The 23,119-nt window shown below is 46.5% G+C and overlaps 1 non-coding gene across 1 annotated transcript; it reads left to right on the top strand.

Annotated features, from left to right (window-relative positions):
- Nucleotides 1-2,868: 2,868 nt before the first annotated feature.
- Nucleotides 2,869-2,941, top strand: TRNAV-CAC (transfer RNA valine (anticodon CAC)). The gene has a single exon. It is a non-coding gene; the product is annotated as a tRNA-Val (tRNA).
- Nucleotides 2,942-23,119: the final 20,178 nt, after the last annotated feature.

Genomic DNA, 23,119 nt, shown 5'->3' with positions numbered 1-23,119 from the left:
GCGGCAATGAGTTGAAGGGTAGATAGTACTGGCAGGTCCGGCTCGCCACTTACAACAGGGAGCTCATAGGAGGGGCCAAGCTAAAGAATCTGGAACGCTCACCGGCTGGCAAATTAGGCCGAGTGGACTTGGAACGCCTAGTGTTGAGTGAGTGTTATTGTTTCCTGGTCGTTCTTGGTCTCCTGAGGGTAGGAAGACCTAGCGGCAAGGAACAGCTAGGGTTGTTTTCGTGTGCTTCAGTCATATGCGTGGTACAGCTGGGCATGAAGGAAGGCCAGGCAAGATTGTAGCGTAGGCAGATAGTGGTACTGATCGGGGACTGGTGTGGGTCTCAATGGCAGGCCGCCATGCAAGGGGACCATGTACCTAGGGCACGTACATCAGGCAGTGACATGTGAACTGGGACCATGTGTACTAGAATATGCAGGAGTGGTTCCCACCACGGTCGGTCAGATGGGAAGTTGTCATCTTGATTCTCACTGGATACCCTCACTCCACCACGCCTATTGTAAGCTGAGGACGCCTGTTGACGCTGTTAGACCTGCTATTAGTTAGTACCGCACTGCTGTGCCTTGGCCCGGTTTGTCTCGCATCAGGGCCAGTTTGGGGGTACCGGCGAGTTGTTTGCTCCTCGGCTGAAGCGGGCGCTGCTAGAACAGGGCATGATTGATGTGGCCAGGCAGCATGACAAAGGTCTTTTCGGCACTGGCAGAATGGTGCAGGCGGCGAAGTAGTGCCATTACAGAACATGGATTTGTCAACATTCAGCCAGGAAATGATTAGCAGCAGGAAGGTATTAAACCAGGGTGAGCAATTGGTTTTGGTTTCGTGCTCAACAGGAGCAAGGGAATTGCATTCTGTCCCATCAGGGTACGGGGACCGTCTATAGCACCAGATACTGTAATGCTGCCATCTTCGCCCTGGGCTGGGGGGTCAATGTCTTCCAACTTTACAGCCAGACTCTGAGCAGGCAAAGGCATACTTGCGATGGTGCAATGGGCACTCAGCAGTAGAGTTAGATGGGTCATCATACCCCGGTATGACGCAGTGATGAAACATAGGTTATGGCCTCACACGACCAGGCACTCGAGGGCAGCTGTGGCGGGGGTGTGCCAGTGCCAAGAGGGTGCGGGTTGCCTGTTAGGGCTGCTGGCCTGGAGGGAGCACTACTCTGATCGCCACAAGGGCACGTTTGTTTCATAGAAGGCTGAACTGTTACTTTTATGGCATGGTGCCAGTTGCTTTAGTTATGCGCATGTTTCTTGGCAGTGTCAGAAACATTCAGAACGCAATGCTGGTGGTTAGCCTGTTGTCAGGCTGTTCAGAGGTATTTTAGCTCAGGCATGGCCAAGCATGGGTTATAGGCCGGGGGTCTGCCCTGGGATTCGTGTTAACAGGCAGGTGAAGCAGCAGAACTTGGAGGGGCTTGGGTTTGACCTCTGGGTACTAGGGCAGAGTCTGGTTGCTCACTGAGTAGCACGCCCTTGAGTTTGGCGAAACAGGTACCTTTGCGAGCATCAGTACCGGGTAACTTCGCCCGCCCTACAGCACTGGCTGACAGCTATGGAGGTTGTGGAAGTGGCCTTCCAACAGGGGCCTATGGTCCATATGATTAAGGGAAGCACCGGGGGAACACTTTAAGCTATAAATCTGTTGGAGACCAATTGGCTCTTGTTGTGGTTTCACCCCTTCTTACAGCCACTCTGCCTATGGCTCAAAGACTTAGCCCCCCCCCCCCCGAAATCTTTTTCAGCCCCCCCGAAATTTGGCTCTAGTTGCCCGCCTGATACTCACTGTCTGTGCCACCACCCCTGCTGTGCTGGGTCACTATCACTCCTAACATGCTAGTCCCTGGTCTGGCCCTCAACAACATCTGTCTCTTGTCCCTCACTGACCACCTTCTCATCCCCATGGAGGACTCCTCTGCTGAGCCCTCCTGCTGCTGCCCTCTCGGGTGCAGGCAAGACTGCCCCCCCCCCCCTCCCATCCCACTTCAGGGTCACTTTCTATCATTTCCGTCATCTGTGCCCGACCTCTGCTCTCACCCTGCCAGGCGCCTCCAGCTGTTTCCTGCGAGTCCTTCACACTTGACCTTGATCACCCTTCTCTTTGTGAGCCTCTGGGCAAGTGACCCGAGCACCATTGTGCACTTGGTGTTGCTGGGAATCCTATGCAGTCTTGTCTCCCTTGCATCACATCCTGTCCCCCATGCTCCCTGTCCACAGGGGTATGGACAGGGTGTGGATCCCATGCATCTGTCCACACCTCTGGATTCCAGCCGTTAGGCCACCGGAGTCCGGGCCGGGCCCCCGTCACTCACTGGCGCAGCCGTGCTAGGGGTCAATCCGCCGCGCCCCGATCAGGGCACTGTCCTCCCCCGCTGAGCAGGAGCTGGTATTCATCTCTGGGGGTGCGCTCTCTCGCGCCGCTGCTTCCTGTCCACCACATCTGTGGCCCGTTTTCTGCTAAAGTTCTTGCCTCTCTGTACGATGGTGCCAACATAGGCCCTTTAGGCGTCAAGGCGCTGCAGTAACGCTGTGCGGCTCGAGATGATCCGATAAGGCTGTATCGCACCAGAGAGTAATCAGCCAGGCCCTTAAGGCATTCGTGAAGTTGTGAAGGGAGACTGCAGCTTCAGACCGTGAGGCGATGACGAAGGGCATACCAGACTGACAAAGCCCCCCCCCCCCCCCCCCCAGGGGTTAAGTCCTCCAACAGGAAAAAGTTCTGATGACTGTATCTTTAGAACAGTTTTAGGCTAAAGACCTTCCATAGCGGGGACTTCCAAGCAATGTCACCTCCAGAGTTCGTTTTCGTCTTGAATGACTCGGTGACTCATTATCCCCCGTGTGTGGTGGCTGCTAGTGGGTTTCCGTAGTGTAGTGGTTATCACGTTCGCCTCACACGCGAAAGGTCCCCGGTTCGAGACCGGGCGGAAACACTTTTAAAAAAACCTTATTGCGCTGATGAATTTATTTCATGATTGGTAGCAGTTTATTTCTACAGCTAGAGTTTTAATCTAAGTAATTTTGAAGGCAAAGTCAGCTGAGCTTGAAGATCTAAACGTAGTAACTTCGCGTGTCAAGCAGTGACCACGGGGCGAGACAGCTTTGACAGTCAATATTTTACACGAAGTCGGGTTAGACTATGTTTAAAAAGCACGGCATTTAGAGCGACGAACCGATAACAAGTGCAAATCGATTTCAAGCAAGAAATATGATATCATAACATCGCTTCATATATCACGAAAGTATTAAGATTCGCAACAGAAGAAATGGATTCCAATAAAGAGATTCTTTTTTTAAAAAAAATGCATTTGTGTTCATGCGTACAGACTTCAAGTCTTTAAAGTGACGGTGAAAGCATTAATAATGGGTAGCACCCCAGATTACGTTTTCAAAGTAAAATGTGTTGAGAACGAACTAAAAGTTGTCCCTTGACAGGTGCACTTTTTCACTAAAAGTAAATGAGAACTTTAACCACATGTATCTACATAGCGCGATATTTCGGCGTGAGAAAGAAAACGCGAAGAGTATGCGTATAAAAAGAGACAAGACAGTAAAAATAACTGCGAGCACATATCTTATATGATAGGAAGTTTCCATTGTCAGTAAATAAATATATAACACAAATAATTAAAATATGGCATGAACGTTTATTTATAAGGAGTAATGAACTTTTACAGGCTTGAAACATGGTCATAAATACCAACTTGTTAAAAGTAAAGACCATCTGGCCCCACCGAGATTTGAACTCGGATCGCTGAATTCAAAGTCCAGAGTGCTAACCATTACACCATGGAACCACTGTAAATAGGGCGGTATAGGCAGGGCTTCCAGAATTTCAGACAGGAGAGTGTCAATTTATGCAGCAAGTTTGAGTACATTTTATGGCAAGACCGGAGGCTCCTATTATGCTTTCTTGTCTTGCTTTAATTTGAATAGCAGCCAAGATAAGTAAAAAACTACAGTTCCCAGAAGGCTCAGCAGAACAACTGGCCAATGGGAACGCAAAAGAACCAACATCTCATAACCAATCATAGTGTAACAGCGCTAATAACGTCACCTCTGACTGCGAACATTTCTCTTTTCTTGCTGCTCGCAGTCAGATAAGTGACCTATCTTCGTTGCCCTGCATTTATTTATTTAATTGCTTGGTTTACTGTTTCTATTTGTATTGGTTTCATGCATATTTAAGCTTTGTGTGCACGCGGAGCTTTCCGCTTTCTTATAACGTCTTTCACGGCCGCTTCTACAGTGCGCTCTGTTATCCCCCACGCGCGCGGTTCGGTTTGGTATTTACCGCTGCGCAGGAGCCGTTTCACGCTTCCTCCAAGAGCGCTCTTTTCGTGACTGCGCTGTGTTTTCCCCGCTGGCTCTCCCACTAGCGCGCTTTCTTCCCGCTCGGCGGCCGGCTCCAGAGATTCTGTGAGCTCGCTCGGCTTCGCCGGAGTTCTTCCTCTTTGCGGTCACACCTGGCGGGGAAGTGTCTAAGTGCTAGTTCTGCCCTTATTTTTTGTTAACCCTTTCCTCACTCGGTTTTGGCCTTTTTACAAGTGAGATATGGAAATAGAGAGCTCGCCTGGCTCAGACCAGCAACAGGAGGAAGGCGAGTCCTTCAAGAATGACCTGAATGCATGTATTAATTCTTCTGCTGAATCTGCGGTGGAAACGTCCATGAAACGTTTTTCAAAAGGCATGGAAAATACAACCTTCAGTTTATTGTCCAAAGCACTGGCCCATTCTGCGGGGGATAGCAGAAAGAAAAAGGTGGTTTCCTCTGCTTCTGTTCCTGTTTCTAATACCGCGTCACGCCTGACCAGCGAGGTTTCCTCGCATGTGATTGAGGACAACGTGTCTCCCAGGCCTCCTGCCAAGGAGGGGTTATTATGCGCTGAGGGTAAACGCAAATCGAAGCATACAGAGTTTCCCAAATAGTTGGTTATTTCCACCATTTTGGACACAGATAATGATTCAGATGACGCGGATGTTTTGTTTGATATTTTTTACGTTTCTGATCCTCCCTCCCCTCCTGCTAAAAAATCCAAAGTAGATTCTTTCAATTTCGAGCCTGTTCTAGATTCCGAAGGGGATCCCATGTTTGACCCTGCTTCCATTTGCCTCCCAAACTCCACTGAGTGGTTTCCAGCCTCCCACATGGGTGATTATATCTCCGCCAGGTTGCGCCTTCCATTGGAAGCTGCTACTAGGGCCAGGTTGAAATCTGAATGGCCCAAACCCTCTTTGGCTGAGAAAATCGCCATCGTCCCCGTTATTGATCAACCTTTACTCACCTTCTTTTCCAAATTCGGTAAAGACCCGCGCAAAGGAGTTGACAAGGCCCGGTCTACCTGCCAGGATAAATTGCTTGATGTGGTGGGTCCTTTGGCTTACATTTTTGATTTAGCCGAAGCTGCTCGCCTGGAAGGTTCAGAGTTGTCTGCAGAGGTCATCTCATTGTGGATTCAGCGAGCCTTTTGTCTTTTGGATAACGCTAATGCTGCGATCACCCACGAACGTCACAAAGGTCTTTTAATTAAACTTGATCCCAAATTGTCCAATTTTGCTACCCAGGACCCTGGCGTTAAAGCAAATGGTCTCCTGTTTGGTGATTCTTTGATCAAGGACCTCAGCAGTTTCGTTTCTACATTTGTCTCTTTAGATAAGGTTCAACAATCAATTAAGAAAGTATTTTCACCTCGGGTTTTTGAACCGGCAGGCAGAGGAAGGGGTCGCTCTTCCGGCATTCCTATCCCAACCAAGGCTCCAGAGGTTCCTTCAACACCAATTCACAGGATTTCAAACCCCAATTCTACCCACAAAGAGGTCGTGACTACAGAGGTCGAGGTCAAAGGAATTTCAGAAACAACAACCAACAAGATAGGTTATGTTCCACCCCCTCCAGTAGGAGGTCGTTTAAAGTTTTTTCTTCAAAAGTGGCAGTCTCTCACCGCAGATCCTTGGGTCCTCAATACAGTTCAAGGTTATCATATAGATAGGCTTTCCTGTTTTCAGTTTCTATTTTTGGGAAATACTGATGGTGTTTTTTTCAGTGTTTTCCAGTGTTTTCAATACCACAAAAAAACAGTGCTTTTCAGTGGTTACTCATTTTAGCGCCATAAAAAACAACTGAAACAGTGTTTTACCGGTGTTTATGGAACGCTTTGCTTTTATTATTGCTTTTTCCATTTTTCTTCAGAAATTGTATGCTGCTCTACTTTTCAGAAGCTTAATACAGTCAGGAAATACTTTCCATTGTCCTTTGATTCTGCATCTCAGATTTAACAAGCATTTGCAATGCAATGGGTCTCGCATTTGTGAGTGGAAAACCCTAAAAGCAATGTATAGGGTCACACGGAGTTGCAAGATTTTACTTATGGCAATGCTGCCAAGTTAGGTCGCCTTCAGTTGCCATCATATGATCTGGACCACAGTGGCGAGGCCATGAGAATACCCCATTACCATAGGGCTTTATTCCCTTCATTATTTTATTTTATTTTTTGCATATGTTACATAGCGCAAACTCGACCCGAAGGTATTGGAGCGCTTTACATGAGCACCGTATTTACATTACACATTCGGGCACGGGGAGATTAAGTGATTTGCCCAGAATCACAGGATGTGGACGCGACCTCGAGGCTCGAACCCTGGTTTCCTGCACCAGAGACGGCAGCGCAGTCGACGGACCACAATTAGAATGGTTTAGTAATCATATTTTTGGTTTTAGTTTGTGTCTAATTTTGCTCCAAGTACTACAAGTGCCATAAAACACTGATTTTTAAACGTAAATCCGAGAATGGATACCCTGTAGTTAGCGTTCACTGGAGATCTTCCTGGGGCCCCCTCAGCACATTACCCTGACATGAGCGCTCCTCCATGTACGTTGGAGAAGGGGGGAGGAGGGGGTAAGGGGTAGAGAGGGGTGAGGGGAGGGGGATGAGGTGGGTGTGGGGGGGGCGCTCAAGTTTCCTTATGTCTTAACTGTCAGAGCTGCCGACTTTGGAGCAGATACAGACTCATCTCTGCCTTCCTCCTCCTCCTCCAGCCGGAATAAACCTACTGTGTGTGTGTATCTGATTCTCACCTGGTAAAGCTCTCCGAACACGCACCCGCTGATTTCACACTTGTTCGACCAAAGAGTTCTGCAGATCGGGCGGGGGACCTTTCTTCCTTCTACGGGTTATTATGTTACACTATGTTACTGGCAAACCACACCTACTGCAGTAGGGACTCTCTGCCAAATATCAACTCCGTGAAATCTGGGAGTGTCTGCAAAATACCGACCTAAACCGCGCTTTGACAGGGCAAAAATACGTTAGATTACTAGAGAAATTCGTTTAATTTGCAGACGCCAAGAGCTACGAAAGTGCACAGCTTTCTCAGTTGAACATCAACATAGCGGCCGTAGAATACAATGACAACGCTCTCAATTTAGGAGGTAAAGAGTCTTGATTTTAAAAGCCCCAAATATCTGCATGTTAACATTGTAACGCGACGAAAAATATTTGTTTTAAATAACATTGAAAATGTTATATTTCTGAAATTATGAGACGGAATAAACAGCACCGAGCCCGTGGAAGGTGTAGTCTCAATCACTCACGTTATGGTCACTTTGTTAGACATGTTTACCATTTTCTCTCCACATCTCCGTGTTGGTGAGGCCTCTTCAGCACCCTCTTCTTGTCAGTGTCTCCTACACATTCCTGTATCTCCTTCGCTTCACCACCCCTAGACACACAGGGCCTGGCCCACCCCCCTACAAGCGCTGCATTTTCTAATTCTTTGCTTTGTCAATATTTTGCACAGAATCACACTTGTAACTGGAATACATGACCACTGCTCTGAGCACTCTGCAGAGAGGCCAGGGATTGGATGGACACGTTATTTGAACACCTTTCTGACCCAGGGATCTGAGAGTCAAATTGCCTTCAGCCTCGACTCCAGAGCCCTCTGTCGAGGCTGACAGAAACATCTGGACGCGACTCAGTTCAAAGTGTGCCCCGCGCAAGGGTTATTAGTATACTGAACGTCACATACACCGAAACACTACGAAAAAGCCAACAGTCGCGGGGAATGCAAGATACAGCAAAGCATGACATATAAACGGAAACTAAACCGCTGACCTGCATCACCCTAACGTTTTTACTTTCACACTTGTGAAATTCATTGGTATTTTTTCAGAAACTTACCGACATGAATATAGGGCCCGATACGGACTCGTTTCAATATTCGTTTTTAATTACTAGCGGGCCTGAGACCCGGAGGGTTAAGCCCTGCCTATGGTCCACTATCGATGAATGCCTCCTGCCCCTCTATGTCACACCACGTGGTCCATCATTTGGCCCGCTCGCTACCATTGCCTACGCGTGGTCTCTGCATGGTGCTATCCAGCTCGCCCTACCATGGCAGGGTTCGCCTCTAAAACACCGCGTGCATGTTCGGGATGCTGCCTGTGGCCACGTGGCTGGACTTTGTAGAGCTTAATTTGTCCAGGAGCTTTCTTATCTAAAGGCCCTTCTCCTGTTACCAAAGGTCACGCCCTATCCTCCTCAGTGGGCAGGGCCATGAACCCTGGCAAGGGGTGCTTTGCCCGCGCAAACATTGGCATGCCCACTGGTGGCTGCGTTTTATTCCCGGTGCCAGCAGTCGGTTGTGCAGGGGTTCTGGCAGTGGCAGTGACGTCGAGGCCAGGGATGTGCAGTGAGGAAGTCTGAGCAAGTAACACCGCAGGAACCCGCACTACAACGTGATGTTTCTTAGGATGAAGAGGCGAGGAGGGAAAAAGATTCTGAGAGTTTGCGTCTGCGGAGCCATTTCCTGAATTTCGGGGCCCAGTCGGCGGCCACACGTCACTTTTGGAGCGATGGTTACAAGCCTCCCTCACCGGTCACCAACCAGCCCTGTGGAGGAATGTCTGTGTGTACTACCAGGTGGTATCTTTCTTGCATACATGTGGCCACTTTGCTGTCGGTGATCGCAGCCCTAAGTGTGTGGCTGAGCCCCGGCCTCAGAAGGCTGTGCCTGTGTCCCACCCCGTCGATGCTCGCCCCTCTGGGCTGGGCCAGGTGCGGTTGGCAAGCTCCTTGGGGTCTGCCGGGAGATAGGCGGTGGCCCCTGCTACGTGCATGGCCGCTATTCGTACTGTGGTAGTCTCACCTGTGGTGGTGGCCTCTGCTTGGTACGTGGCCAATGGTTGTGCTGTGGTAGCCTCGGCTCTGCTGTCAGATCGGCGGTGGCCCCTGCTGGATAAGCGGCCAATGGTCGTGCTGTGCCCCTGCTGCACTTGTAGGAGTGTGATAGTCAGTAGTTGTGTTGGTTCTGCCGCTGGCAGCGCTGGCGGGGGCTGTGGGTGGTGCACGCTGCAGTGGGCTCCTGACAAGGACCCGGGCATATTTATTTATTTTTCTTAACAAATTAAGCACTGCAGTCACCGTGCATGTAGCTTCTGACCGTTCCCGGCCATGGCCTGGCACCCAGCACCAAATACGACTCCAGCCCAGGCTGCAGCGGGTGCTGGCATCTCCTTCCCTCTGCTCCACAGACCCACCTGTGTGACTCCAGCACCCAGGTCCAGTTTGGAAAATAAATACGAATGCCTTCGCCCCCTCCCCCGCGGGCAGCTGGACTGCTCCCGCTTTTACAGATAGACTCGGGAGCAGGACAGGATGTGCTTTAAACCCCTGCCACTAAGAGAAATCAAATCAGGAATCATAAATTCGTATTAAAGAGCTTGCAGTGAGGTTCCCTGCTTTCTGGGCGCTGAGGGCCGGATTGGCGTTGCCCCTGCTGGCGCTGACCCCTGTCTGGACACCTTACAGTGCCCCCCACCACCCCATAGTGCCCCTGCACACTCCGGGCAGCAGGCAGTGCCCTGAGCCCTTGCGCTGGTGCAGAGGCACCCACAGCTCCCCAGTTGCACCGTTAGGGTTGGGAGTGAGAAGCCGCGTTCAGTGATGGCCCTTCGGTGTCTCCTGTGGGTGGGCAGATGCTGTGCCAAGCACAGTGCCAGGAGGCTCGGGCAGCAGCTGGCCTGTCACCGAGGCGCTGGCTCTCTCGCCCCTGCGTGTGCCCTTTAGCGGTTGGCACACCTGGCAGGACGGCGAAGCTCACACCGAGGCACCAACACGGCTCCAGGGCTGAAGACCGTTTCTGCGCTCAGCCCCGCCCACAGGGGCTCAGAGAAGGGGCGAAAGAACAACAAAGGCTCGTTATCTAAATGGTCTTTTTAAAGACCTGTGAAATACTCGGTTGCGGCCGCAGTCAGAGAGACGGCAGTCCACAACAGCTCCTCTCCCCCGTCAACTATGAAAGTCAGTGACACTCGGTTTAAACCGGGTCAGCTGATTTTCATCCGGTAGGGTACTGTCGGTCAGATTCGGTTTAAACCGAATTCCAGACAGCCTACATATAGAGCTTTACGCGCTGCCTTTCCAAACTGTGTTCCTTCCTCCACTGGTGTTTTCAGAGGAAATGTCGCAACTCATTTCCTTGGAGGTTCAAAGCCTTCTTCAAAAACAGGCAATTCTGGTTGCCCCCTTAGATAGTACGGGCTTTCTCAGTTCTATCTTCCTGGTGCAGAAAAAGAACAAAAAGATGCGTCCAGTGATACATTTTAAGTGGTTCAACCAATTCATGGTGTATCGCCACTTCAAAATGGAGACTATAATTCATTTACGAGATACCCTTCGTCCGAACGATTGGATGATCAGATTGGATCTGCAGGACGCCTACCTCACTATCCCGACTCAATCTTCTCACTCCAAGTGCCTTCAATTCCAGTGGCTGGGAGTAACCTATCGTTTCAGCTCTCTTCCTTTCGGTCTGTCATCAGCACCATGGTGCTTCCCAAAAGTCATGAAACCGGTGGTGGCCTTCCTTCGGTCCTTGGGGGATCAGACTCATAATATATCTGGACGACATTCTGATCATGAATTCAGACAAACAGCTTTTTCTGTCCGATCTCAGTACTACCCAATTTCTTCTCCTCGATCTGGGTTTACTCCTTAATTAAGAGTCCTTGGGCTTCCTCGTGGACTCTTCCACAGCATCTCTTTTGCTTCCTCAGTCAAAGGTCTCAACCATCAAGTCAGAAATTGCTCAAGTTCTTCGGACCTCCCTCATTTCTCTCAGATCTCTCGCGAGAATCGTAGGTCTTCTATCCGCTTCCATTCAAGCCATCTTTCCGGGTCCCCTCCATTATCGGGCCCTTCAACGTCTAAAAATCAGACATCTTCGCCAAGGGTTGGTCTACGCCGATCTTGTTCCTTTAGATCAGGAATCTCGCGTCGAACTGCAATGGTGGATCGACCATTTAGATGCTTGAAACGGGCGAACTATCTTCGCTTCGGCCCCAGATCTTGTATTAGAATCAGATGTAAGCCTGTCGCGTTGGGGAGCCCACTGTGGTCCAATATCGACTGGCGGTACATGGTCTCAAGAGGAATCGAAATTGCACATCAATTGTTTAGAGATGCTTGCAGGTTCCTTTGCGATTCAAAGCCTCACAAAGAACAGGGTTTGATGTTCCATTCTTCTCCGCATGGACAATGTTTCTGCGGTCCGCTACATCAACCACCTCGGTGGCACAAAATCCAAACCTCTAGCGGAGCTCGCGAAGAGTCTTTGGGAGTATTGCCTGTCAAACAAGCTTTCGCTGACAGTCGAGTATCTCCCAGGAGATCTCAATGCAGTAGCAGACTGGCATTCTCATTATCTATGGGACTCCAGCGATTGGAGGCTTCTTCCATCCGTTTTCCAATCCCTCTCACAAAAATGGGGCCCTTTTTATATCGATCTGCTTGCTTCTCGCCTCAACACCCAGTTGCCTCGGTTTGCGTCCGGATCCTTCGACCCTAGCTACGGATGCTTTTCTTCAAGATTGGTCCCTTCATCTCAACTATGCCTTTCCTCCTTTCCTCATGATCAACAGGGTTCTTTCTCAAGTTCGTCGTCAATTGACAACCTTGGTCATTGTGGTTCCTTTTTGGCAATCCCAGATTTGGTTCCCTTCCCTTCTGGAAATGGCAATGGATTTCCCAGTTCTCCTCCCTGTTCGCAAAGACCTGCTTCTAATCCCCTTGGGTCTTCCTCACAATCTCATCCTGGACAGTTCACTGGTTCTGTCGGCCTGGAAAGTTTCTGGCCTGTCCCTCCTGACATCCTTATTTCGCAAGAGGCTTCTCTCTTTATCAGCAAAGCCTGGGCCCCCGGGACCTCCAAATCTTACAAGTCCGCATGGTCTTTATGGACAAGCTGGTGTCTGAGAAGACATATCGATCCCTTTTCAGCCCCTCTAAATTTTGTGGTCAATTTCTTGGCTTCTGAAGCCAGTGCAGGAAAGTCCTATAGAACAGTCAACTTGTATCAATTGGCTATTTCCCTTAATCATTCTTCTATTGATGGCAAACTGGTAGGTGCTCATCCTTTAATTCCTTCTGAGAGGAGTGCGATTTTCCAAGCCTCCGTTGGCTAAGTATTCAAGTTTATGGGATGTTAATGTTGTACTCAAATTGTTTTCCAATTGACCAGATAATTCGGCTCTTTCTCTGAAAATGTTATCTGCTAAGCTTACCATGTTGCTGTGCCTAGTTTCTATTAAACGTATCTCAGATGTTAAAGCTTTAGATGTCTCTTCTCACCAGTTTTCGCCTACAGGTGTTTTATTTTAAATTAATAAAAGGACAAAGACAAATTTGAACTCAGTTTTTTTAGCCTTATTTTCCTTCCATTCTTAAACTATGTGTAGGTCAATGTCTCAAAGTGTACGAACAAAGAACTTCCGATCTCAGAACGTCCTCTCAATCCCAACTTCTCATTTCTTTTCGTAAGCCCCATCTCCCTGTTTCCTCTGCTACTCTTGCCTGTTGGGTCCGTTGGATCATGTCCCTTGTGGGCATTGACGTCTCCGTTTTCGGAGCCCATTCCACCAGGGGAGCTATGGCTAATAAGTCCTTTTGGGCTGGCTCCCGTTTGGAGGACATTCTGAGATCAGCGGATTGGTCTAATGACAATGTGTTTCAAATGTTTTATTGCAAACCTGCTGATAATGTGGCTTCTATGGTGGTTCATATGCTTTAAACAAGCATAATAGGAGCCTCCGGTCTTGCCATAAAATGTAAATTTTCCTAATAGTCTATGACGGAAAGTCTTAATTTTATTAAAGACACGGAGGCGAGTATTTTTCCACCTCTACACTTCTAATCTGTGTTCTCCCTCCCTTCAGCGACTCCAGCGTTGCCGCCTGCATCTTCGTGATGTCGATTTCAACAGACAGGATCGTCCTCCACTTTGGCCGGTCTCCTCTCCTGCCTGTTTGGAGTCTGCTACGGTGTCTTCTGCTCCTCATCTTTCCTGGTTGGATTTGGGTCAAGAGTTCTGCTCCTGGACTTTAGCTTTTTCTTGATAACAATGCGTCTCCTGGTGGTAATTGTGTTATTGAGCGGGGTCCTTGCCATTGGGAACTCAGGCGCCCTGAAGAAGTTCATTCTCATGAACGAAACACGTTGGCTGGCAATTTTTTGAAAATAAAGAATTATTCAAGACTTTGAACATCACAAGACTCAATGACTAATTGACTACCACTTGTCTTAATACCGAGCGGTGCACCACTCCACAAATCTGAGATTCTCATTTATCTGCATAGCAGTTGGCACTTGACGACGGCGAGTGCTGGAGTAGTTTTTGTGCACACTCAAACAGATTGACAACTTTTCTCATACACAACAAGGGAACACCACAGGGAAGTGCGGTCACTGTGTCCGCCGTTGTTTGGAACTTCAATTTGCAACGAAAAGAGGAATGTTTGCAGTTAGAGGTGACGTTATTAGCACTGTTACACTATGATTGGTTATGAGATGTTGGTTCTATTGCGTTCCCATTGGCCAGTTGTTCTGCTGAGCCCTCTGGGAACCGTAGTTTTTTACTTATCTTGGCTGCTTTTCAAATTAAAGCAAGTCAAGAAAGCATAATACTCGCCTCCGTGTCTTTAATGAAATTAAGACTTTCCGTCATAGACTATAATGAAAATCTACATTATGCAGCAACAAAATACAAATTATGCAGCATAACACAGCACATTTCTTAATAGTATTACTTCATTATTTCGTCATTTTTATGTGGAGCCTGAACAGCACTTGAACTGTTAGACCCCACAAAGTAGATATAACAGATCGCCTGACTCCTCCTCTGCTTAGGATTGACTTTTGTGCGTGTCATTTAAAAACAAAAGTGTGTTAATGGCTGATGCTTGGTGCAAGTCCCACCTTTCCATGCAAGTTCACACCCATGGAGTATTGCCGCGGGAACAATCAGGGACGCGCACGCTGCTGGAGTGCTTTTATGTTCTTTTTGTTTGTTTTTGCCTGAATGCGCTTTGGTTACAAAACGCGTCACCCGATGTGAGAATAGATGGGTTTAATTTTGTAATGTAGTTGTATTTATTTTTGCTATCCTTGGGCGTGACTTTTTACTATTGTCTAAAAGTGTTTATTGTATATCTTGTTTGATTTTATGTAAAAAATGCTGCTAAGGGCTGTTGGCGCGCTTGTGCGCCAGTTACTTTTACACTGTATATTTTTTATTATTCCACCCAGAGTTTAGGCATGCACGTTTGTTATTATTACACTGGACATCTGTTATTATGCCACCCACACTTTAGGCATGCTGCTATGCTGTTTATGCGTTTGTGGCGTATTTTAGTGTGAGGTAGTAAACCCTTACTTAGGCCCCCCCCCCCATAGCAGCATCGACCTAACATAGCCTCAGCATCTTTTTATGGGTTGAAACACGCAATGTTGTAAATGTTGCCTTCAGATGTTAACTCACACAATTGTGCTGTTTTACACCAACAGCAAATGTTTTGAGTTTTTTTAACTATAACCTTACTCTGTTAAATGGACGACAGTTAGGAAGATTTTGTGTATTTTATATTTTTACGTCTGTATTTTTGCTAAACCTTCTAAACAAATACAGTTTTCTATCTATCTATCTATCTATCTATCTATCTATCTATCTATCTATCTATCTATCTATCTATCTATCTATCTATCTATCTATCTATCTATCTATCTATCTATCTATCTATCTATCTATCTATCTATCTATCTATCTATCTATCTATCTATCTATCTATCTATCTATCTATCTATCTATCTATCTATCTATCTATCTATCTATCTATCTATCTATCTATCTGTCTGTCTGCCTGTCTGTCTGTCTGTCTGTCTGTCTGTCTGTCTGTCTATCTATCTATCTATCTCTCACTCTCTCTCTCTCTTATATATATAGTATCGTCATGTGATCAAGGCCTTTCGAGGCCGAAACGCGTCATGGCGGTGTAACGGAAAAATAAATATTCACTTTGCAGCAAGTTTTGGAGTTTGCATTTGTTCTTTTCCCAGCGAAAGGGGATTGCAAGGAGACAAAGTCAAAAGTGATATATATATATATATCACACTACGAAGTCCAATAAGGCGCACACTCAGGATAATTCAGCTAGAGCAGATTTATTCCTCAGTCATTACGCGTTTCGACAGTTTTATCTCCAACCCGAAAGTCATACATATTTCTCCTTGTATCCAAGATTTAAACACTCTATTGGTTTCCTTATCTTTGTTAAATGCCTCCCAAATAGTTCAGGGAGTCCTCTGATTCTGACACTTGGTGTACTCGCGAAATGTGGGAGAGTTTTAAAGCTTGATATATGCTGGATTGGACACAGGGATGAAGCACGCCTTGTTGGAAGGCATTTAACAAAGATAAGGAAACCAATAGAGTGTTATAAACTTGGATACGAGGAGAAATTTGGATGACTTTCGGGTCAGAAATACAACTGAATTAGAGGATTCCCTGAATTATTTTATTAGCCCTGAAAAAGTCGCAGGATAACTTCCAGATAAACTAACAAAACACGTGTTGGCTAAGGTTGTAAAGGATTTATTGGAATGTAAAGAAACTTCATCCACGGAAGAAAGAAAATATTAAAATCAGAAGACTAAAGAAGACTATTGTTGTTTTATCTTTCTGTCACTTGACTATATACTATAAGCGTGTGCAGGGGAATATTGTGTACATTCTTAATATGAGATGTTTGATACCAAACATCTCTATTTTCAGTGCAGCTATCATGCTGCTGAGGAACTCGTTCTCATCAGTGTCCAGTACATGTTCTTAAAAGGTCTTCACTGATCACTTCTACTGGCAGCAATTGAACTTACCAGCACAGGGAAGTATCTGCTTGTGCAGTTATGCCCACACATATGGTATAGTGCACCCTGCCTTAGGGCTGTAAGGCCTGCTGTAAGGGTGACTTACCCTTTACTGCATGCCGTGCTGGCATGGCACACAGGTAGGTGTGCTATGTCGTGGTTTCACTTTTTGTCTGCACCAAGACACGCAGCCTACAATGGCAGTCAAGTGGGTGCTTGGTGAAGGGTCCCTTATGATTGCATAATACATGCTTGCTAGGGACTTACAGGGAGTACTAATGGTATTCCCAATTGAGGTACAGTTGCACAGTTTTGGGAAAGAGGCCTGGCACTAGGGACCTGGTTAGCAGGACTCCAGTGACTCTCAGTTAAAATCACATCAAATACTAGATAAAAAGTGGTTACTATGTCAAAAAGGGGCTCTTTCCTAGAGGTGGAAGATGGATTGTTCAGGTTCTTCCAATGAGGTCTGAGGAAACAATTTGAGGGCGTCTAACTGGATTCCAATGTGATGGAGTCTGTTGATCAAGATGTGATAGGAGAGATTGTGTTGAAGAAGGCTGACAGGTCCAGGAGGATGAGGGCTGCTGTTTCTCCGCAGTCCTGGGTGGCACTGATGTCTTTAGTGGCTGGGATCAGGCCTGTCTCAATGCTTTGGTTGGCTCAGAATCCAGATTCAGATGGGTCCATGAGGCTGTTGTGTTCCAGGTGTTTGGGGTGTTGCTGGTTGATTGCCTTCTCGAAAACCTTCGCTGAAAAGCGTTGCAGGGAGATCGGCCCATGGTTTATAGGACCGGCTGGGTCGGCGGATGGTTTCTTCAGCAGTGGCCTCCTTTCAATATGCTTCCAGTCCTCAGGGAAGGAGGCTGAGGTGATGGACGTGTACAGGATTTTCTTGAGCTCACTGCCAATCGTTTTGCTCCCGAGGTTGAAGATGTGGTGGGGACAGGGGTCCATGGGTGCTCCCGAGTGTAAGGAGTTCATGATGGAGATTGTGGCTTGAGTTGAGAGAGGATCCCCTTGTGAGAAAGACTCCTGGAGAGCTGATAGATATATCAAAATGTTACTATTTTTAAATTAGGGAGCTCATGTGCAATTAAAAATATTAGTAGACTGATTAAACAGATGTGGAGAGGGCATGCAGTTCTTTTTTCCAATGTTTCTACAGCTGTTTTCAGCATCATTAAATATACATAATGCCTTGGAGCAGTGCAATTTAGACTCCATCCATTACACGTCATCATTGCGCAATTTTGCATTTATATTTTGACATTATACTTACTGTGTGCCTTGATAGAATTAGCATGTTTGAACATTTAAACACATTAATAAAATGTAACTATTTAGAAACTGAAGCTTTATAAATGTATGGGCTAATGTCAATTTAAAATGCTTACATGCATGCATTATTCACATTTTATATTTCAAGTTATATCTGCATAAGTAAACTTGCATTCTTTATTTCATGTTTGCATTTATTATGAAAGTTATATGTGTGCATGTATAATCATATATTTGAAATGCACATTAAGGGGCCAATTAAGATGTCGGTTGTAAAGCCTTCGACCATAGGTCAGATGCTTTATAATCTACATCGTCGGTTTCAATTGCAACCGGCTGATTACGATACAGCCGGTCTGAATTGAAACCGGACGGACATGCCGGCTGGCTTCCGATGGGCTCAAGGAGCCTGTCGGCCAGTTGCAACCGGCCCGTAATACATATAGACGGCGGTTAATGCCGTCCGGATTACGATGCATGGTTTCTAGCAGAGTTTCCAAACCGGTCTTTCTGACATGGAAACCCCATCGGAAAGCATGTTTGGGGGTCCCTTGCAGCCTCCGGTTGTGGGCCGAGGGGGCACCTATGGTGCCACCCAGTTAATCTCTGCACCCCGGGTGCCTGTCATGGGGTGCAGGGATTAACACAACCTCACATTTCCCTATGGGAGCATGTACTACGGCCGGTTTATGGCCGTAACACATGCTCCCATAGGGAAATGTGGGAATGTGACTGCACCATGTGCTGTTGCATCACAATTAGGCGGACGGGACCACTGACCCGAGGTCGGTCGGTCCTGTTTCTGCCACAGTGACCTTGATTTTGAAATGCACTTTGCTTGGTCGGTGTGCTCTTTCTTTTGCAAGTGCATTATCAACATTTCATTAGCTAGAGAAAGGAGTGCTGTTGTATGCATTAGTTTCTTGATAGTAAGGTCTGAGAAAAGAAATCCGGCAAGAAACATGAAGACCTAATGAACAGATGAAGCCTCCGATTCATCACTTATCAGGGATGAGGGGGTGATCAAGGTTGCAGTAACTGTCCAAGATCTGTGCAATGGGAAACTCAGGGGATGGTGCTAATGTCACAAACTCCTGCACCGTTCTAGGAGATTTTAATTATCATCTTGAATCGCCCTTGGACCCAGATACCATCAGTCTGCTCAATCTGATGAAGGGTGGAAACCTAGAGCAAAAGGTGACGGGTGCAACCCATCAGGCCGGCCATACATTCGACGGCATCTTTTCAAACAATCTGCAGCTTTCTTTCACGAGCATTCTTCCTTTAGTTTGGTCAGACCACTCAGCAGTTATGTTTGAGCTCACTTTGCCTGACCGTACAGTTCCAAAATTATATACAAAATATTCAGAGAAAAGAGCATGGAACAAGATAGAAGCAGAGAAATTACACCAATTGTTAACCTCTACTACTACCTGAACACCTAGTAATCTGGGTGAGGCAACCAGATCATATACTAAATGGTTAGAAGCTGCCAGGAATAAGCTAGCACCTATAAAACGCCTTAGCAATACCAGACAGCAGCCTTCCTCCCCCGGTATTCGAAGGAGCGGAGAGACCAAAAGTTGGCCTGCAAACTCCTGGAAAGAAACTGGAGGAAGGGTTACAAGGAAAAGGATAAAAAGGAATATAAATCTGGCCTGGCATACTACAAACAGCTGCTTAGAAGCACAAAACAAGACTATTTTACTAATAGAATCAAATCAGCTAAAAACTCGTCTAAAGAGCTTTTTAAAATAGTAAACTCCTTAGTCCACCCACGCCCACAAACTATTCCAGCTAGTCAAAAGCTGTGTAATAAAATTGGCAAAATTCTTTTTCGATAAAGTTAATAATATTTTTCTAACTTTTTCATATTTCCCATCCAAAATAAGCAAAGATTTGGCAACAGATCCGATTAAATCAAATCCTGACGCCCCACGATTAGACAGTTTTGCCTTCTTGACAGAATCAGACACATACAAACTATTGGAGAAACTGAAGCCAGGCTCCCCCTATGATCCTTGTCCGAGTTCGGTAGTAAAACTAGCTGCAGAGCCAGTTTCTCGAAAACTGACTTCCATCATCAATACAATGTATTTAGAAGGATACTTTCACGTAGACTGGAAACAAGCATCAATTTTGCCCTTACTGAAGAAACCCAGCCTGGACACTAATGATCCAGACAATTTTAGACCAATATCCAGATTACCACTCCCGGCAAAAATCATAGAATGAAATATGAATGCTCAACTTAATACATTTCTGCAGGATTCCCAGGCCCAAAACCCAACTCAGCATGGGTTTAGAGAGGGCCACAGTATGGAAACGGCGCTCCTTAAGTCCACAGAAGAGATCCGGACCATTCTGGACCAAGGGGGGAAGGCCGTACTGATCATGTTGGACTGATCTGCAGCATTCGACATGGTCCATCATGCTTTGCTGATGGACCGATTGGACAAGATAGGAGTCAAGGGCATTGCCTGGAATCTTCTTAAATCCTTTCTCTCTGATAGAATGCAAACGGTGGCCCTGGATGAATTTGGAGCTGAATCTTTCTCTTTACCCTGTGGTGTGCCGCAAGGGTCGTCGCTGAGCCCAACATTTTTCAATGTGTACTTGTCATCGCTGGCACTCCCAATTGAATCCTTTGGGTTCTCTTTGACTTCCTATGCGGACAACACCCAAATTGCGGTGACTTTACTACCAGAAGAGATGCACAAAACCGTGTAAAGGTTGCAGGACTGCATGAAAGCTGTGGGGGGATGGATGGCCCAAAATTGCCTGAAACTCAACTCTGGCAAAATGGAGGATGTGTTGTTCGGCAAGAACCCTATTTTCTGGACTCCTGAATGTTGGCCAGAGGCTCTGGGTCCTCTACCCACTCCTTGTAGGAAGGTGAGGAATCTCGGAGTATGGATAGACGATAAATTAAGTTTTAGTGACCAGGTTAATACAGTGGCTTCATCAGCAACCTATATCCTCAACTCTTGCAAAAAAATATTGACATTTCTTCCGTAAGACGCACAACAAACAATTGTTACGGCACTAATAATGTCCTGATTAGACTATTGCAACAGCCTTTATCTTACGATCCATAAAGGATCGATGAAGAAACTACAGCTTCTGCAGAACGCAACGGCTAGACTCCTAACTAACACACCAAAGTATGAGTCAATCTCAGCCAAAATAAAATAACTTCATTGGCTGCCAGTCAGGAAACGGATTCAATTTTAGTCTCTTTGTCTGGTTTTTAAAGCCCTCCAGGGAACCGGACCCGAATTCTTAAAACACCGACTCCGCTGGTACACACCAAAAAGAGCACTGCGGTCATCTGACGCTAAACTCGTGGATGTTCCTTGGGTAAAAAAAGCCAATTGGGGCGGTAAAAGCTTTATAGTTAATGCAGCCAAATCATGGAATGCTCTTCCACCATCCTTGAGAAACCTAACCAATCTTCTGGCCTTCAGGAAAGCACTGAAAACATGGTTGTTTTCTAATTGATCTGGTTAAATTCCCACACTCAATTAGTCCTCAGTAGGCCTTCATACAGCGCCAGGATACCTTCGGGTTACAGTTAACCCTCTACAAGTACCAATAACATTAACAATAACAATCACCAATAATCATAATCAAATGCATATTTCATTAATTTACACCGTACAATGTTTAATAAAAGGGATTGGCATAACAAATGTTAATAAAGTTTTGTTTAAAAAAATCATCAACATATCCTTTAAGTCTTTCTTCTAACTTTTTGCAGCCTGAAAAAATGCTGCCATAAAAACAAACACAAGAGGACCTGGCATTTCAGCTGTAAAGCATAGCGCCCAAGCTAAAAGTGCTTTAAAAAATATGGTAAGCTCTCCTGGGGTCATGGATTTAATGACCCAGGAGACTTACTGTACATTTTTTAATATTGCTGGGAGCTACTGTGCTCCCAGCAGCCCTCTCCCATGTTAATATAAATGCTTGGTGGTGCCCCTGCCCCTTCTAGGGGTTCCACCAGGATAGCAACACATTAACAAAAAGCTCTTACATGGCATTATTGGGAGATCCTTGTGTGGAGAAGTAAATAATTAATGAGCAACTCCTGCTGCTCATTTATTGTTACTTTTATTGTGTGCACCCATGTCCTCCCTGTGCCCCATGCCTCTTGTTCATGCTATGGGCTGCAAGTGAAGCCCCAAGGCCACTGTGGCCCCAGCCAGCTTCCCAGCCACCACTATGGCGGGAGCGGGCCATTGTTTTTTATTTTAAGTGGGCGCCCCAGTGCTCTCGCAGGGCACCCACATTTATCTGATCATTGGGGGCCATGGGGGAACACCAAGGCCCACACGGCCCCAGCCAGGTCCCTAGCCTGCACCCATTGTGGGTCTGGCGGGACCCACCAGCATTCCACTTTTCTCCTTTGCTCTGATTTCACTGCTCCAGTCCAGGCAGCAGGAAAACACATGTTTTCTGCCAGGATGGTGTTTATTCCCACATTCTTCCGGGACGAAAACAGTAGTGTCTTGGTGGAACGGGGACCCCAGGACATTGCTCAGATCTGGCCCCAAGATAGATGGCCCCCAGGTACTTATCTGCGCAAGGGGAAGGGGCTGCATGTCCCCCTCCCCTAATTTGGAAATGGCCCCAGGTCTCCAGGGCCTCATTGAGGTACGTGGATGGGGACCCCATGCCATCGCTCCTCTTAAAATTACAGCAGGCTCCGGAGATGGGCTTAATCAACTCAGGGAAGGGAGCCCACAGTACTCTCCCCTTAAAAGGATGCAGCATGCCCTGGAGGATATGATCCCTGGAGCCAAAATCATCTCGGGAGGAAGTCCATGATCATGGGCTAACCCCTGGGCCTTGGCCCACTATGGTGGTCATTTATTTTTTATTTTTTTTAAAAGAAACAGACGCCCTTTATTTTTTTACCTCAATCCAATAGGAGAACCACAGGATTGAGGGGGAAACTGTTTTATTTTACTTTTAGCTCTTGGGTGGACCCTCTGAGACTCCCCCAGCCCTCTCCCCCCACAAGGGATAGGGGGGCAGGGTATCACTATCCTGCCCCTTTATGTTGTTTTATTAATGCTTTTTCATGACAGGGAACTAAGTACCCTAGTCTTGTAAAGGCCACCACAACATTATTTATCATATTGTGGCCAGCCAATTAGAGCACTCGCTCCTACAGGAAAGCCCCTCTGCCAATCAGATTGCTCTGTTTTTTTAAATTGCATGATTGCAGGACTCCAACAGAAGTCCTGCAAATCCAACCATCCAGATATGCAAAGTTGTTCAACCTTAATTTCTTAAAAACAATTGAATTGATTTAAACCAAATCACAGAAAAAGCACGCTTTCAGGACCAATATTCAGCTTTTTGCCAAATTTGTTGGAAATACATTCAGTCATTTTCTCAGTGTTGCTATTCAATTTTCTTTTGGAAACATTAAAGGGGAAATTGTCTTTGGGATCCCCTTTCTCTGATCCCCCTGATGATGAATAACCCCGAAACTTTCCAGGAAAGAGCTGATTTGCATAAACTTTTTTTGCAAAAGTTTCTGAATATTCGTAAACCTGTGCCAAAGCTATTAGCAAACCAAAAAAACTCTTCTCTAGATATATTCACTCAAAAAAACCAACGGTT

Source organism: Triturus cristatus, chromosome 4_1 (genome assembly GCF_964204655.1).
Source record: "Triturus cristatus chromosome 4_1, aTriCri1.1, whole genome shotgun sequence".
NCBI classification, from domain to species: Eukaryota; Metazoa; Chordata; class Amphibia; order Caudata; family Salamandridae; genus Triturus; species Triturus cristatus.
Note: the sequence above shows the minus strand (reverse complement) of the source record. Positions and strands in the feature narration are given on the sequence as shown.